This window comes from Sus scrofa, chromosome 7, assembly GCF_054392235.1.
Source record: "Sus scrofa isolate SSC_HxYL_T2T_F1_AM1 chromosome 7, Sscrofa_HxYL_maternal_Yorkshire_Landrace_v2.0, whole genome shotgun sequence".
NCBI lineage: Eukaryota > Metazoa > Chordata > Mammalia > Artiodactyla > Suidae > Sus > Sus scrofa.
In genome coordinates, this window is record NC_139389.1 from 111,241,875 (window position 1) to 111,251,482 (window position 9,608).

Consider the following 9,608-nt stretch of genomic DNA (forward strand, 5'->3'; position numbering starts at 1 on the left):
AGCATCTCCGTTTGTGGGCTACCTGTGTGATTGACAGCGACACCCTGTGGACATAAAGTGTAACTGCACCTCCTGGACGGAAGCCACAGGATGACATCCAGCTTTCCTCATTATGTGGAGAGGACTTGATTGCAATTAATCATGCTCATCACCTTACACAGGGAGCTGTCTTAGAGCTGAAAAAGAATCCCTCCCAAGCCTACAAAACAACCCTCCAGCCACACGTTTCCATCAGCCTTCAGCTAGATACCTGTTTCATTTAAATTTGTGCCTTTTCAAGTATTGACCTGATAGAAGTGTCTAACAGCCATGGAGGGAGAGTAATGTCAACAGAGATAGCAATAGAAGAAAAATGTAAAGGAATGTTTACTCTTTCTATGAATTTCACGCATTATCTCATTTATTTATCCCAACAAACCGTGTACATACGTGTTCTTATCCCCAACATTCAGAGGAGGAACTGGAGACTTGGAGCTTAAAGGGAAGTTAGGTTGCAAACTTGGGCGATCTGGCACCAGATCCCATTCTCTTTAACCATCTGTTTATGCAACCTCACCCCCTCCCCCCGCCACCCCCAGTGTCTACCCACCACAATAATCCTTTTAGGCTGGAGAAAATCCCAATTCCTGGGGCACTGGTTTGAATCCTCAGACTGGACGTTCCTGAGTTACCCTCTGGGACAGTGCAAAGTGGGTGAAAACAGGGGGCTTTAGGGTTCAACAGGCCTGGGTTGGAGTCTGAGCTCTGCCCCTCATTAGCTAGGTGACCCTGGCCTTATTCTTGAATTTCACTCTCCTGATCTGTCAAGTGTGGGGAATCCTTGCTCTGCAGGGTGCTGTGATAGTTAGAGAAATCATTTCGTCCTGCCTAGATGCTCCAGAAATGGTGGCTATTCTTATCTGCAGGGTGTACACGTTGACCTTGGGAGAAGCCAGCCTGGAAGATTTCTGTAGGTGGCAAATTCCGATTCGAGCTCTTCAGAAAACACCACCAACCAAGAAGGGCCAGGACTTGGATGAAGGTGAGGGCCAGCTTTCTCACCTAGGACTTGTGCTATTTCAGAGGGAGCAGCTCCTGTGTCAGGGCTCAAAGGATCCCCCAAGGGAGTGACTTAACCAAGTTGGCAGGGCAGACACAAGATCCTGTGACTCTGGCCCCATCTTTCCACAGGGACACAACTAAACAAAGAACAGGGTCCTGGCAGGAGTCAAGTCCCTGCCTCCAGGTATCTGTAGAGACTCTGGTGCCGTAAGACAGCCTCTGTAGTTCAGGAAGCACAAATTCAAGACTGGAAGTGGGAAGTCTGGATCCTTGTTGCCTCTACCTCCCACTGTTCTTGTGGACCCTTGAACCCAACTCTCTTTCTGCCTCTGCAAGGTCACAGTGCCAAAGGCTTCTTTCAGTGTCCCGATGCCCCCTCCTCCTCCTGCTGCAAATGAGTGCTGTCCTTCTTCCTGTATCTGTCTGCTAGCAGAGCTATGGCCACAGTGGCCACTGGCCATGACCATGACTACTCACATCTATAGCCCCGGCCCCTAACCCAGTGTCCAGCCCATGGAAGGTGCTCATGGAGAAATGAATAAGAGGGACAACCATAGAGACCCGTACTGAAAGCGCCCCCAAAGAGAACGTTACTGAGACCCCTGATTCACTTCAAGTGATGTATGAGGATTTTCTGTTTCAGGTTATACCAAGGCCCCAACATGATAAATATCACTATTAGTTATCTGTGGCTGCATAACAGATGACTCCAAACACTTAGAGTTTAAAACAATAATACACATCAATTACCTTACTGTTTTTGTGGGCCAAGAACTGGAGAAAGATTTAACTGGCTGTTCTGGCTCCAGGCTTCTTAGGAAGTAGCACTCAGATGTCACCAAGGGCTGCCGTCATCTGAAGGTTCGACAGGGGCTGTTGGATCTGCTACTGAGGTGGCTCACTCATGAGGTGGCTCACTCACGAGGTGACATGTAGGTGCTGGCTGTTGACAGGATGCCTCAAGTCCTTGCCATGCGGATCTCAAATGGCGCTGCTTAAGTAGCCTTGTGACAAGGCGGCTGGCTTCCCCCAGAATGCATGGTTCAAGGGAGAGCCAGGAGGAAGTCGTGGTGTCTCTTACGACCATGTTAGTTTCTTAGGGCTGCTGTAGCGGAATCCCACAAATAGGAAGTGGCTTAAAACAATCGCAATATACTCTCAATATTTTGGAGGCCAGAAGTCTGAAACCCAGGTGTCAGCAGGCCACACTTCTGCCAACGGATCTATGGCAGCATCCTTTCCTGCCTCGTCCAGCTTCTGGTGCCCTGATGTTCCTTAGCTCATGGTGGCATAACTCCAGGCTCTGCCTCCATCTTCACATGGCTTCTCCCTTGTGTCTCTCTGTTCTGTGTCTCTCTTATAAAGACACTGGTCATTGGATTTAGGGCCCAGAGCTAATCCATTATAACCCTCGATGACATCTGCCAAGACCCTACTCCCCAAAGAGGGCACATGCACAGGTACAGGGAGGGGTTAGGACATCACCATACCGTTCTGGGGCACACGATCCGCCCACAGCAAGGACCTAACCTCAGAAGTCACACACCATCATTTCTGTAGAAGCAAGTGATTTCAAGGGTCAGCGCTGTTCAGGATGGGAAAAGACCCCACAGGGGGTGACTACCAGGAGGTCAGGATAACTGGAGCCATCTTGGAGCCTGGCTGCCAGGACATCAGATGGCACATTGAGCATTAGCCCCCACCCCCCCATATGCACTATTCACAAAGGAAACAATGGAAAATGGGTTGCACAGCACTTGGGCCCCACATACTGTCAAGAATATAAAAAGGGGCAGAGTTCCCATCGTGGCTCAGTGGAAATGAATCCGACTAGCATCCATGAGGACGCAAGGTTGATCCCTGGCCTCGCTCAGTGGGTTAAGGATCTGGCGTTGCCCTGAGCTGTGGCGTGTGTCGAAGACATGGCTCACATCCCACGTTGCTGTGGCTGTGGTGTAGGCTGGTGGCTACAACTCCGATTCAACCCCTACCCTGGGAACCTCCATATGCCCTGGGTATGGCCCTAAAAAGACAAAAAAAGGAGGGGGGCGGTGTGTGGGGAACTGAAGGGTCTGGAAGTAGAAATTATTCGAGAGAGTAAAGCTCTGCTGAGAGCTCCACCCCCAACAGGGTCGGGGCTCTACCACCTCCGCCTCCAACCCTGTGATGGGGGCTTCCAGGAAGCCATTCAGGCCCTGGGCTCCAATGGACTAGTGCCAAGAGGAGGGGCTGCACCGGGCTGGGGCAGGGGCCTCTGGGGCTAGAAAGCCCGCATGGTGTCATCATAAGTCCTGTAGCGCCTCCTAATGGGCGAAAGGATCTTGGCAGGAAGCAGGTAGAGGCGGATGCTGGATTCTCGGGGCTGAAGATGAAGTCACGGCCATTACCTGGAACAAGGCGCAGATCTGGAACCTCAGCGGGAAGCCTCTGAGAGGGGAACTTCTGAGGAACCCATGAGACTCCTCCCCCTGGGAAACGGCACCCACCATCTGCCAGGCCCAGAATGCTGGCAATTCTGCAACCATAGACAAACTGCCCTAGTCCTCTATTCCCTCATCCCCCCCCCCAAACCCCTCCCACTTGGACCCTGCAAGCAACCAGCACAAGGGGAGGGGAGACAGTCAGGTGAGAAAACAGACAAAACCTCCCACAGCCCAGTCCCTGAAGGCAGCAGCCCCACTCCTGACCTTGGAGCAGAAAGAGGAAGATTGATTTCTGAGGGACGATGAAACTGTCCCTTCCTATCTGATCAGATGCTTTAACCCCCTGAATGGGTCGTGAGTTTGGGGACATAGAATGACCACACCTGAAGCTGACAGAAAAGACCTGGGGTCAGTAGGGCTTTCGTGCAGGTGGGTGAAGGGGAAAGGCCTCCCCCGCTGACTAGTTCGAGGGGACAGTGAGAGGCAAAGCCCGAGCGGCATTGAGATGACGTCCCCGATTCCGGGACTGGTGTCACTGAGCTCAAGCCTTCACATTGGGCCTGACACTCCCCACCCCTGTCATCCCCCAGAGGCACAGCCTTGACCCACAGGGAGGTTCCGGAAGAAAATTCTTCCTCCGCTTTCGTCCAGAATTGAGGAATGTTTACTAATTTTTCCTTCCTATTTGCCTGGAAATGACACTAAAAACAAGAAAAAAAAAAAAGGACTCCTTGTCCCCGTGCAAAACACCCACACCCTCTGAACTCTTCACCCTGCCGCCGTCTGACTTCACCCCAGGATGGCGAGGTATGAGGTTGGCGGAAAGGTTCTTGGGAGGATAAGCTTGGCCCGGGAACAAAAGCTGATTTCGAAAGCTTTTTGTGCACTGGAGGGGGAGGAGTCTGAGCAAAGACTAGAGGAAGCATGGAGGGGGGAGTTCTGCAAAAAAAACTTAAAATTCCCCAGGGATGCTGGAACTGTGATCTGATCAATCCTTTTAGGATCTTGCTATTCTTGGGGGGCGTGGGAGGCTGCTTATGAACCTTCCCTTTCTCACTAGCCTTGTACCAAGCTCGGGACTAGCCCTTTCCTTCTTTAAGAGTCAGGCTCAGAAAGGAAGGGCCCTGAAGAGAAGGCAGTAGGACGAGGCAGGGGCTGGGGTTCTGCAGCCAAAGAGTCCAGGGTCTTCAGCTTACAGACCTGCTGATCAGACACCCACCAGGAAGGGTGCAGCTCCCAGGAAGGACCCAGCTGAGCAGAGGCGTGGGCCGGAATGCGAGTGGGGCCGTGAGCCTGGAAAGGAGGGGCATTCCAGAAAAGCCTGTCTTCCCCAGCCCGGAGGCTCCAGGGAGCCGAGACTCTGGTTCTCTGTATCATAAAAAGCACTTATTGTGCTGATGATGTCAGTGGTATTTCAGGGCCTAAAGAAGTCTAGTTTTTCACAGACTCTAGGACAGAGGGCTCCCAACACTCTTCAAAGGATGCTAGGCCCTAAATAAAATCCTTATGTCACCAGGCCACCATGTCTCTCTCTCTCTCTCAGGCACTGGTGCCAAGAAGCAGTCAAAACCCCCCATCAGCCAATGGCAGCACTTCTTGGATGAGTTTCCCGAAGAGCTTAATCATGAACAAATTGCTGTCACTTCGCCTGCAGCTGACAAGCCCAGGAGAGTTTCAGGACCAGGCCTTCCCTGGGGAGAACACAGGTCTTCCGGGAGCCTCGGCTTTTCAGTGCTTGTTTACATGGGGGAGTCACTCCAGAGAGCCGAGCACCCTGTAGAGTTAGTGGGGCTTCTCGGCTCCAGCACTAATGGCCTTTGGGTGGATAATTCTGTGTTGTGGGCGTAGCCCTGTGCCTTGTGGGATGTTTAGGGCCATGCCTGGCCTCCATCACCAAGATGCCAGTAGCTTCCTCTCCCCATTTTCCCTTATTGAGACAATCAAAACTATCCCCAGACAGGGAGTTCCCTTTGTGGCTCGGCAGGTTAAGAACTCATCTAGTATCCATGAGGACATGGTTGTGATCCCTGGCCCAGCTCAGTGGGTTAAAGGATCTGGCTTTGGGAGTTCCCGTTGTGGCCCAGCAGTTAACGAGTCTGACTAGCATCCATGAGGACGCACGTCCTATGCCTGGTCTTGCTCAGTGGGTTAAGGATCCGGCATTGCCATGAGCTGTGGTGTAGGCTGCAGATGCCACTCGGATTCCGCATTGCTGTGGTGTAGGCTGGCAGCTGCTGCTCCTATTCGACCCCTAGCCTGGGACCCTCCATATGCCGTGGGTGTGGCCCTAAAAAGCAAATAATAATAATAATAATTTTAAAAAGGACCTGGTGTTGTCATGAGCTGTGGTGTAGGTCATGGATGCAGCTCAGATCTGGTGTGGCTGTGGCTGTGGCTGTAGGCCAGCAGCCGCAGCTCCAATTCAACAGGTAGCCTGGGAACTTCCATATGCTGCACTTGCGGCCCTAAAAAGAAAAAAAAAAAACAACAGGAAAAACCTACTCCCAGATATCGCCAAGTGTCCTCAGGGTCAAAAATCATTCCTGGTTGAGAAGCTGAGAGCTGTCCTCATTCAGCAACTAGACAGCTAAGGAGATCAAGGACAAGCTGGGCCACACGTATCCCAGGGGACTTTTCCCTCCAGGACAAAGGAGTCCATCCCCAAATGAAGCTCCAGAAGCACATCCATCAAGGTGAGAGGTTAACAGTATAAGGAGAATTTGCTGAATGGCAGTGCAAAGGCCAAGTCTACACAGCCCCTGTATCAGTTAGTGCTCTGTTGGATGCACTATGTGACAGAAAAGTCAACCCTAAATGACTTAAGAGGGATCAGGAGTAGCAGAGCAGACCAGGGACTTAGGCATGGTGCTGACTCAGGCCCAGCTTGAACCAGGGACTCAAACAATATTGCCAGGACTTGATTCTGGATTTTGCTCTTCTCCAGTCTGTCTTACTGGAGGGGCGAGACGGCTGCCCGCGCTCCAGTCCTGCATTTCCCTAGGTTGAAGACTCATGGAGTTAAAAATGGGAAGATGTTTTCTTTCTGCCACCCCAGCAGAAGCTTCATTGCACTTCCTTGGCTCTGATTGGGTCAAGTCTGTTACCAAGCAAAATACCAAAGCCTGGGAATGTGCTGGCCTCGTTAGCCAAGCTGTCATCACATGCCCACCCGGGATTTGGGAGTACAGTCAGCTCTGCCTGCTCGTCATCAAAGATGGAAACGTGAGAGTTCCCAAGAGGAAACTCAGGGTACAATGACCAGAGAACAGGCAAAAGGATTCCAGATGACAAAAAAGCAACAGGTAGCTTCCACAGTCCATCCCAAAAAGCAGCTCGGAACACACATCCATCAAGGTGAGAGGTTAACAGTATAAGGAGAATTTGCTGAATGGCAGTGCAAAGGCTGTGCTAAGACCACCCAAGTCAGCAACCAGGTGATGAACAAAACTCTCTTATTTGTCACTAGGACAATCTAGCAACTGACATGATTCATTTAAATGGCTTCCTGAAAGGGAGACCACCAGACTTTCACCATGATTCTTCCTCCCTTTCTTCCATGGTAACATACTTGCGATTGAGCCTATAGCTGCCCAGCTGGGCACAGCATCTCCAAGCCTCCTTTGCAGTTAAGTGTGACCATCAGACTAAGTTCACACTATATGAACAGAAGAGATGACCGGACATATGCTAGAAGATAGGGGGCATCTCATCCACACTCTTTCTCCTTCTCTTGAACCAGAACATGACCTTGCCTGAGACCCAGCTGTGATTATGCAAGTGAGAATGATGCCTTAAGGGATGACAGAGGAAAATGCAGAGGAACCTGGATCCCTGAATCACCAGGTGGAGCAGAGCCTCCCTCCAGCCTGGAATGAGTACCTCAAGTGGAAAAGAAAGAAATTTCTGTCTTTTCTATGTCATTACATTATCGCATTTCCTCTATTTTAAGTTGTAAGTTTTTCCCATATTCTATTATCTCTGAAATCCATGACACTATTGGGCAGGGAGTGGCCACCCTTAAGTCAGGCCCCAGAAAAATATTTTTGTGAGGCTCTTGCCTGTATAAACAAAGTAACTTAAAATCAACACTTTATAAAATTCATAAGTCTGTGTGAGGCATAATGATTTATCAATGAAGATTTAGAATAATGAGTAGAGACGAGCTGCATATGTATTTGCTTATTGTCTCATCAGTGCACATGGAGACCTTTCCTCCTGGCCAGGCACCATCTCTCTTGTTTAGAGCCAGAAATCTACTTCTTCATAATTTCGCATCTCCCACCAAGAGAAAACAATGACAACACATCGTTATGTTGAGGAAATACTGGACACAAAATATTATTAAAGGACAGAGTGCCAAAGTGCTATTTCAGACTTCACTGGCTTTTGTCGCATACTGTTGACCTGTTAGATGTTTACTGCAGCTTCATCGCCATTCTGGAAACTGCACATTGCGTGGAAGGGATATTTTGTGTTCATGTGATAGCAATCCTATGTGTGTCCGGTCCCAGACACCTTCGCTGACCAAAGCTAATGTTGAAGGATGGAGTTATTTTTTTTTTCTTCTTTGCTGCATCTCGCAGCATGTGGAAGTTCCCTGGGCCAGGGATCACACCCAAGCCACAGCAGTGGCAAGGCTGAATCCTTAACCAGTAGACCACTAGGGAACTCCGAAAAAGGGATTTTTTTTAAACAAGTAACAGTGGTAACAGAATCCTGGGGTTTTGAATTTAGAATACGCTTAGACTGTAAAAGCCAGTCTCTTTCACCACTTGAAAGTGTAAAGTGAGTTGATTTCCAGACCTCGGGCAGGTCCCACCACCCAAGAGTCTGGTTTTCCCAGTAGCAGAGCGCTAGCCTCTGCCCAAGTCCTAGGGCAGCGTGGTGCCCTCCAGCAAATGTGCCTGGGACTTGGGAGGTCCTGTCTGCTGTGCCCTTACTCAGCTCCACCCAGAGTGCTCCCAGGCGGCTGGGCTCTTAGAATAGCTTGGAGGCAGCGCTGTGAGGAGGGGCGCTAGAGTGCAGCCAGCTGGGGGAAATTGCAGGCCTACTGGACCCTCCCTCACCCTCCTCTCCCCCTCCCCCTCCCCAGGATTGAAACTTTCCCCTTGGGGGCTGCTGCAAGACCACCCAAGGGCCAGCAAAGGAGCCAGTGACTGGTGAGCCACAGCCCACAAGGTATGCAGGGTCACATTATACAGAAATAGCAAAAGGGACAAGTTCCAAGTGGGAAATGGCAGATAATGGGACAAGATCTTGAGTCAGCAGAACCTTTATATCAAAATCAATTTAAGTCTGGGAGTTCCCTGGTGGTCTAGTGGTTAGAATGCATTGCTTTCACTGCTGCCCAGTTCAACCTCTGGTCTGGGAACTGAGATCCCACGTCAAGCCACTGCACAGTGTGGCCAAAAAATAAACTAAAATTTAAGGCTAATCTTTCAGGAAAAAAAAAAAAAAAGCACTAATCTATCTATTACTGTAACTGCAATCATCGTCCAATATCCAAAGCTTCACTTATGTTCATGAATCTAGACAAAATTTGGAAGGTAGGTGGGGGACACCCAGACTTAGAAAGCCTTTGCTGCTGGGGTTGGATCTTTGATGGAGGTCGGTCATGCCTCAAAACCTTTGTTAATGCCAAAGTCATGACCATTTAGTGACACAGGCTGGACTTTCCAAGGACATGATGCAATACAGCATTCCTTTCTTATCATAATAAATCTTTGTGCCAACATTGAATGAACTCCAGGCAGGGGCAGGGGCTCTGCTTTTCCTGGTACCAGGGTTAGTCACTTCCTGCCTCTGCAGGATCCTTCTGGCAAGATCAGGAAAGTGCCAGCAGCAAAACCTGGGTGTCCCTCACTTGGAAAAATAATCCCAAAGATAATAGAGAAATACTCTTTTAAGATATGCTGCATCAATCACTGATGCTCTTGGCATGAAGATTGACATTGTTGGGGAAAACATAGCAATGATTGTGGGATGAAAAATGGTTCAGAAGGATCGGCTGCCTGACGTCAGTGAGCACACACAGTCACTAGGCACAGGCAGTCCCCTTGTCTCTGGCCCTAGAGGACTGGCCTCACCAGGCTGGGTTGTTTTCCACTGGCCTTCAGACAAAGTTATGTAACAACATGTGTTCGG

The 9,608-nt window shown here is 50.0% G+C and overlaps 1 long non-coding RNA gene across 1 annotated transcript; it reads left to right on the forward strand.

The window, feature by feature from the left end:
• The first annotated feature begins 3,560 nt into the window (after positions 1-3,560).
• On the forward strand, positions 3,561-9,396 carry LOC106504515 (uncharacterized). The gene is made up of 3 exons (XR_001298064.3): positions 3,561-4,271; positions 5,008-5,170; positions 8,557-9,396. It is a non-coding gene; the product is annotated as an uncharacterized LOC106504515 (long non-coding RNA).
• Positions 9,397-9,608: the final 212 nt, after the last annotated feature.